Raw genomic sequence first — 6,906 nt, forward strand, 5'->3', positions numbered from 1 at the left:
TTTAATTAAATATTATTTAAATAAATATATAATTATTTCAATTCATATTTATTTATTTAAACTAATAATAATGATTTCACCATAATAGTATCCCTAGAGTTTAATCGATCAATCAATAATCATTTTAATCACAACATAACTCAAATCATCAAAATATTGAATTCATTAAAGTATGTTATATCATTTATAATTAATTCATATTAATAATATTTAAATAGGAATCCTTGACGGTATATCCCGAAGGGTTACTTTTCTCATCATCCTTATTCATTTTTAGTTCATCCGATCAGGTGAATAATCACTTCCCTTTTTACTTATTTTAAATCCTTTTGGGGACTTATGCGTACTTACAGTATTTATCTATTATCTAGTATTCAAAACCGCAACTGTTTAATCCTTGTGTGCATATCAGTGTATGTATAACTTGCTATTTGCTTACTTGCTTACGTGAACCGCATTCAGAGAGGTCCAACATATTCTCAGTCTAGTATGATCATACGACCGTCGTAGTGGCCGGCGTCCGATGCATTGACAATGGTTTCACCGACACCTCATTTTTTGGTAACCAATGCCCATTCTCATGGCAACGGTTTAGCCCTTTCTTTATGGTTTGATTGATTGTTTTATATGCTATGGTTTAACTGTTTATTCTCACAGGAACACTTTGCATATTTCTTTATTTATTATATACTATTACTGTTGTGTTTTAAACTGGTGTTTTACTCACTCAACATGTGTTGTTGACAAAAATATACTTTATACGCATTTGCAGGTTATCAGCTTGGTTGTTTTGCAAGATGAAGATCACGTACAGATGCCTTTTAGGATAAAACTTAATTAATCATTGTTGTAATTTCTTTATACTTGATGCACTTAACTATAATTGTTTCATTTAAATAAACTAAATCGATATTGTCATTTATCACTTTGCATGATAGTACATTGAGAGTTGTAGACAATCAGCTCACGCCTCGGCATTTCCGCCGTAGGTTAGGGTGTGACAAGGTGGGCCCAAATTTAGTTAAAGAAAATGTTTTATTTAAATGTTGTATGTAGTGTGTAAGTGGTGAGGTGGAAACTAAAAATGGTAGGATATTTGTAAGATTGGAGATGAATTAAATGTTTTTAATAATTTGTAAGAATATAACATGACACCTAAGAACGTCTGAGGTCACTCATAGCATTGTGGATAGTCTAAGCCTTTTTACTAATTAACAAAACATTCGGTAAATAGTTTATCAACTGAATAACTCAACAATCTTAAAACGAATAAAACATAACAATATACACACCACTAAGCTCAAAGATTCAGTTTTATTTAGATCAATACAGATGATGAAAAGAAAGTTCACAAACCAAAAGTTTAACATGAGATGTATTTTTGCAAAGCTCTAGAATATATAATAAAACGTATACCTCGACAATCCTATAACGTGTATTTGTTATGAAGCTACGGAATTGGTGAACCAAGGCCCTCTTGTGAAGACAGCGACCGGAGTTTTTGGTGTCTTTTAGACGATGGGAATCGTTTGAATGATGGTCGTCTATTTAGGCGATAAATAGTTCTTTTCGCATACATTGATTGGAAAAATGGTGAAACTCTCTCCTTGAACTTAAGAACCAAGAAGAATAAGATACGATACGCAACCAGAATGGCTAATATTGCACATAAATCCCACCATTTTGAGTTATCCAAAGGTAATCGAAACACTTTTGTGATAACTTCTGCGCCTGTCATTTTGGGGTCCCCGGGTTGTATGCCGTCGAACACTAACCCTAACATATCGTTCTTGTATGCTCCCTGCATTAATTTCCAGACGTGATAAGATGCAGGTATGTATAATGTATGCGGGCAAGTATAATATTGTGTGATTACAACATGTTATATTATTTTAATAACAAGAAAGTATTTGTAGACTATTTAATGCATTAAAGTTGCAGTGTGTTAAAGAAAGAAAAAACATTCTTGTAGCTAATTGTTTCTTGATTCTCAACAGATAGGGTCAAATAAGGAAAGTTGGTTAGTAAGGCTAATAGCATTACCTGTAGTGACCACGACCCATAGTTTATGTACGATAACGGGTAGCGCCAAAACGGCTTTGGAAGATCGGGCAATCGACGAAAGAAACCGGATGTCATCATCATGATACCCTAGAACAAATGTCAATGTTACTCTTGTAGCATGGACTATTAGCTAGAGTTGACCATAAATATATGGTCAGCACTAGCTAATATAAACATTTAGAAGTGAAGTGATAATGTTAATTATGTTTGTGAAGTTTAATTCTTACAATGACTCCTGCTCCGGTAACAATGCCCATCAAGAAATTGGGAACTAGTGATGCGACAACCATCATGCAACTTTCCACCACGGCTATTGAGGCAAATAGATTGAGACAATAGAAAAGGTATCGAGAGAATCCGTGTCGATATTTCACCATGTTCCATGTAATTGTTCCAGCGACAAATGAAATCATAAGCATAAATGGTAGTGAGGAAAGGAGGTTTGACAGGATGAACACAGAAACACCATAGTAACCGTTCAACTTTTCTCTTGTAAATATCTACCACAACATAAATATTAAAAAAAAAGTACGTTAATACCATTAGAACCAGTATACATTTTTATTTGGAACTAAAAAGCTTTCTTTTCATTTAAAAAATAATTAATTCTCTTACTTTCTAGGAGTAAATTAGCATTTGTCAGCCTAAAAAAATTAGACTTACTGGTCTAATATATGGGCGTAAAATGTTTCTTATAAATGTAAGGTTATGGGTTAAATTCTTGAAACTTTGTGATTAAATTTGGAAAATTGAACTATCATAGGATTTGATTTGCTGCTGTTGAACGTACCCTCATCCCTCAAGTTTTATGTTAATACGATTTAGGCATTTGTTGTTTCTTTTGTCATTTTGTTATCTTTTATTATCATTATTATTTAAAAAAAAAACATTTTCTTCTATTTATTTTTTTATGCATTTTTAAAAGTCTTTAATAAAATCATTTTTTCCTTACTTAGAAAATCGAGTTTTTCTTATCTAATAAACATTGTTTTTCTGGTTTAAAAAAAAATGTTTTTTTTCATACTTGTTTTAATCATTTTGGAGAGCGTTTTTTTTAAATTAAGAGATAGTTTAAATTTTTTTTTATAAAAAATCATATATATTTTTATAAATAAAACAGTTAAATAACATACAACTTTATAAACAATTTTGGATCTTTTCTCAGGTAACATTAATCTCATGTATCTAAACATAACATAAAAAATCAAATTGTTTTGAATACATTTAAAAAAAAACTAGCTAGAGAAAACATCCAAAACTTTTTAATACATGTAAAAAATAAACAAACTTTAATAAAATCTTAGAGAAATAAAATAACAAAATCATTAACAAAAATATATAAAAAAAAATAATAGTTTTTTATTTGATATTTTGAGAGAATTATAAGATAAAATAAGAGGGACTAACATGTCAATTATAAATGAGAAGGAGAAATGAAAGTTCAGGAGGGTGTTGGTTAGCAAGGGAGGGAAGTACGTTTAGTCTGACCCATTTGATTATGTTTGATTAATTTATGTTTGAAAAACATGATTTTAACAGTATAAATAAACCCAAAAGGTTAAAATGTAATTCGAACTCGAAATAGTAAAAATATAATAATAATAATAATAATAATAATAATAATAACAACTACTATTATAATAAAAATAACTAATACGACGAAAAACAATAATAATCACTGTATAATAACAATAATATTATAATAATACTCATTGTATAGCTTTTTATTACTAGTCTTATTTAACTAATTAACTCAGAAACTGGGTATGAAAATTTTCAGGACAATCAAGAATTTTATCCTGATTGGAAACTTTTTCTTGGTACCGACTTGTTACACATCATCCCAATCGGACCATAATTGATCACGTAATTTAATTTAGGTTTAAGTCAAATCAGACACCAGATATATTTGTGATTTGATTCGGTTCATTTAAACTTTTAATTTTGTTTTTGTAACCGAACATTGAATACCACTAAAAAACTAATCGTAGGAAAAAATGCAAATGTTTTCATTTTGGGCAACTTTAAATAATTTAATATATTAAAAAAATTAGTCTAATGACATTTGTTGTATTTTCTTATAAAAATATGAAAATTAGGTTAAGTTATCACTATATAAATGATCTTAATGAACAAAGAAAAAAAGAAAATAATTTTTAACCTAATAGCCTAGTCACCAACTAAAACGAAACCAAAAGTGTCGATGTGAACGTACCTTCATATCTTCAATGAAAGACGGGAAGCTTCCAATAGACATGAAAACTAGGAATCCTGTTATAAAACCACCACAAGCACCGCGTGCTAGAATCGCGGTGGGCCCTGTTCCAACATCATAAAAGATGGTACCGACACATATGGAAACGATCGAGTAAATAATCACACGTAGCCAATAATATCCAATGTCGCGACACATGTTTACAAATGACCTTCGAGTTAGTGTCGTGAGTTGCTTCAACCATCCTGCTTTGCTCGTTGTAACCGCGCTTGTTTCAGGTAAATCCTTGATCATTGATAAAATTGCTTGTTAGATTAGCCAAAAAGAAAAGGGAAAACGAATTTGACATTTAGTACTTGAAGAACATACAAATTCGGCGATTTGTTTCATTCTTGATTCGACTTTCTTCGCATATTTTGACCATTTGTATTTCTCGGCTAGTGTCGATTTGATCTCAGAGACTGAAAACCTTTTATAAGCATCCGATCCTTTCGGTTCTTCCTGTCATTACACGTTATATATATCACGATTTAGACCATTTTAAGTTTAACTAAACAAAAGGGGTATTTTGGAAAAGCAAGATGACAAATGGGTGGTTTTCCTGTTGGATGTCAAATCTTGGTTAGTTGCTTCCTATATAAGATAGTGACTTTAAAAATGCTAAAAGCATACGTACATAATGTCTTGAGGACCCTTTCAATGTCGCTGTACGACATCAAAATCGGAATTGATACAACGTAGAAAATGGTCCGACGGATTCATCTTGGTCGGACATGGAAACCCCGCTTCCGCAAAGAACTGTATAACAACTCGATAATATAAATAACTAAAATAAACCAAAAATATATAGCCTAAAGAATGTGACTAAGATTATTGTTTGTAACACTTTTACCGTTATAGCATCTTTGGCTTCACCAAAATAAACCTTTTCACCGCTTGACAAAAGAAAAAGGTCATCAAACAATGCAAAAACTTCACTGCTCGGTTGGTGAATCGAAGAAATCACGGTTCGTCCATCACGAGCAAGGGCTTTTAACGCTTGAACCACAAAAAGGCTGATGCACTATCGAGCCCAGTTGTTGGTTCATCTAGAAACAAGATACGTGGGCGGACAAGGATTTCAAGCGCGATGCTTAAACGCTTCTTTTCCCCGCCACTTAGGCCCCTCAAATGCCAGTTTCCGATCAAGCTATCAGCACAATCCTCCAAACCCATCTCCATAATAGTTCCTTCGATAATATCATGCACTTCTTCGTTGGTGAATGTGGTTGGAAGCCTTAGATAGGCTGAGTAAGCGATTGTTTCTCGAACGGTTAGCGTTCCCATTAGGACATCTTCTTGTGTAACATAAGCCTATATAAGTATTAGATACAATATTATTATTTACGGTTTATTGTAATTATCTTATCAGGATATATGATTTGATTGGACTCATTTTATTGTAGTACTATTTGCAACAGACCCGAAAAAATTCGTAAATAATAAATTCGTCATACAGGGTTTTCATGTAGCTCTAGTTCATAAAATAATTAAGTATAGATTTTATAGGAAAAGGTTAAAAATAATTAAGTACAGTTTCATGTTGCTAACACAAAATAAACCTAAACTGATAACAATGTATAAAAGTATTTCTAAACTATATGTAATTAAGTTTTAAAACTGGATTTGAATACACTTTAAATAAACTTTTTATAAATAAAATAACCAACTGAAACAAAACCAATGAATCACTTACCACAGTACCATTGCTTAGCCAGCTTTTTTTCTTGCCATTGAGAAGAATATCACCAGTCATTACAACATTTTTTGATAATCTCCCTGCAACAATTTTTTATTAATAACATTTTCTATTTTCAAATAACACACATATACATTAAATATACCCGCTAAGGAATCAAGAAGAGTGGATTTGCCAGAACCCGAAGGACCCATAATGGCAATGATTCGAAAGGGTTCAGCAAACCCACTAATCCGATGAAGCAATCTTTTAGTGTGACCATGACCAAAGTTGGGTAGCACCACCATTAAATCTCGCCACACTAAATAAGTTGCTCGTTCTCTCATACTTTTGCTGCCACCAAAATTGGTGGCCGCATTGTCATGATCATAATATTCCGTTGTGTCATCGTTGCGGTTATGGGCTCCGCTGCTGCTACCGGAGGGTTCTATCTCCATTGATGCTTCAAATGTGGTCCAGCTTTGGAGATAAGAGATGAGAGGGACTTGAATGATATTATGATAATAGAACGAACACAAATAGCATTTGAGTCTGTATTTAGTTCATGGGACCTATGCTACTTGAAGGTTCTATGTCCATAGATCCTTAAATGTTTCCACTTTGGAAATAACAAATGAGATAGAATAATAAATTAACAATGTTTATTTAACAATATATATGTATAACAAAGAATTTTAATGATTGTGTGAAAAGAAATGTGAAAAGGAAATCCAGTTTTTTAATTTTGCTTAATTTTATGTTTATTCTTTTTTTTACATCCAAGTTTTATTATATTTCTTATTAGATTCAAAACGATTACAATAAAGTGTCAGACAAACGGACAACAAGTTGCGCCGCAATAGTACTCTTTTAAATAGCAAAAGACATGAGCAAGCGCTCAACGGTTTAT

General features: G+C 31.9%; 1 pseudogene across 1 annotated transcript; it reads right to left on the reverse strand.

The window, feature by feature from the left end:
• Positions 1-1,243: 1,243 nt before the first annotated feature.
• Positions 1,244-6,621, reverse strand: LOC143542080 (ABC transporter G family member 15-like; annotated as a pseudogene). Its single transcript, XR_013136847.1, has 9 exons — positions 6,163-6,621; positions 6,015-6,097; positions 5,172-5,632; positions 4,956-5,077; positions 4,649-4,780; positions 4,280-4,564; positions 2,292-2,564; positions 2,044-2,151; positions 1,244-1,801 (listed from the first exon to the last, which is right to left on the reverse strand). The product of XR_013136847.1 is annotated as an ABC transporter G family member 15-like (transcript).
• Between the last annotated feature and the right edge of the window lie 285 nt (positions 6,622-6,906).

This window comes from Bidens hawaiensis, unplaced genomic scaffold (assembly GCF_021521415.1).
Source record: "Bidens hawaiensis isolate Kalapana, Puna unplaced genomic scaffold, B.hawaiensis_p1.1 tig00012747_1, whole genome shotgun sequence".
Lineage (NCBI taxonomy): Eukaryota > Viridiplantae > Streptophyta > Magnoliopsida > Asterales > Asteraceae > Bidens > Bidens hawaiensis.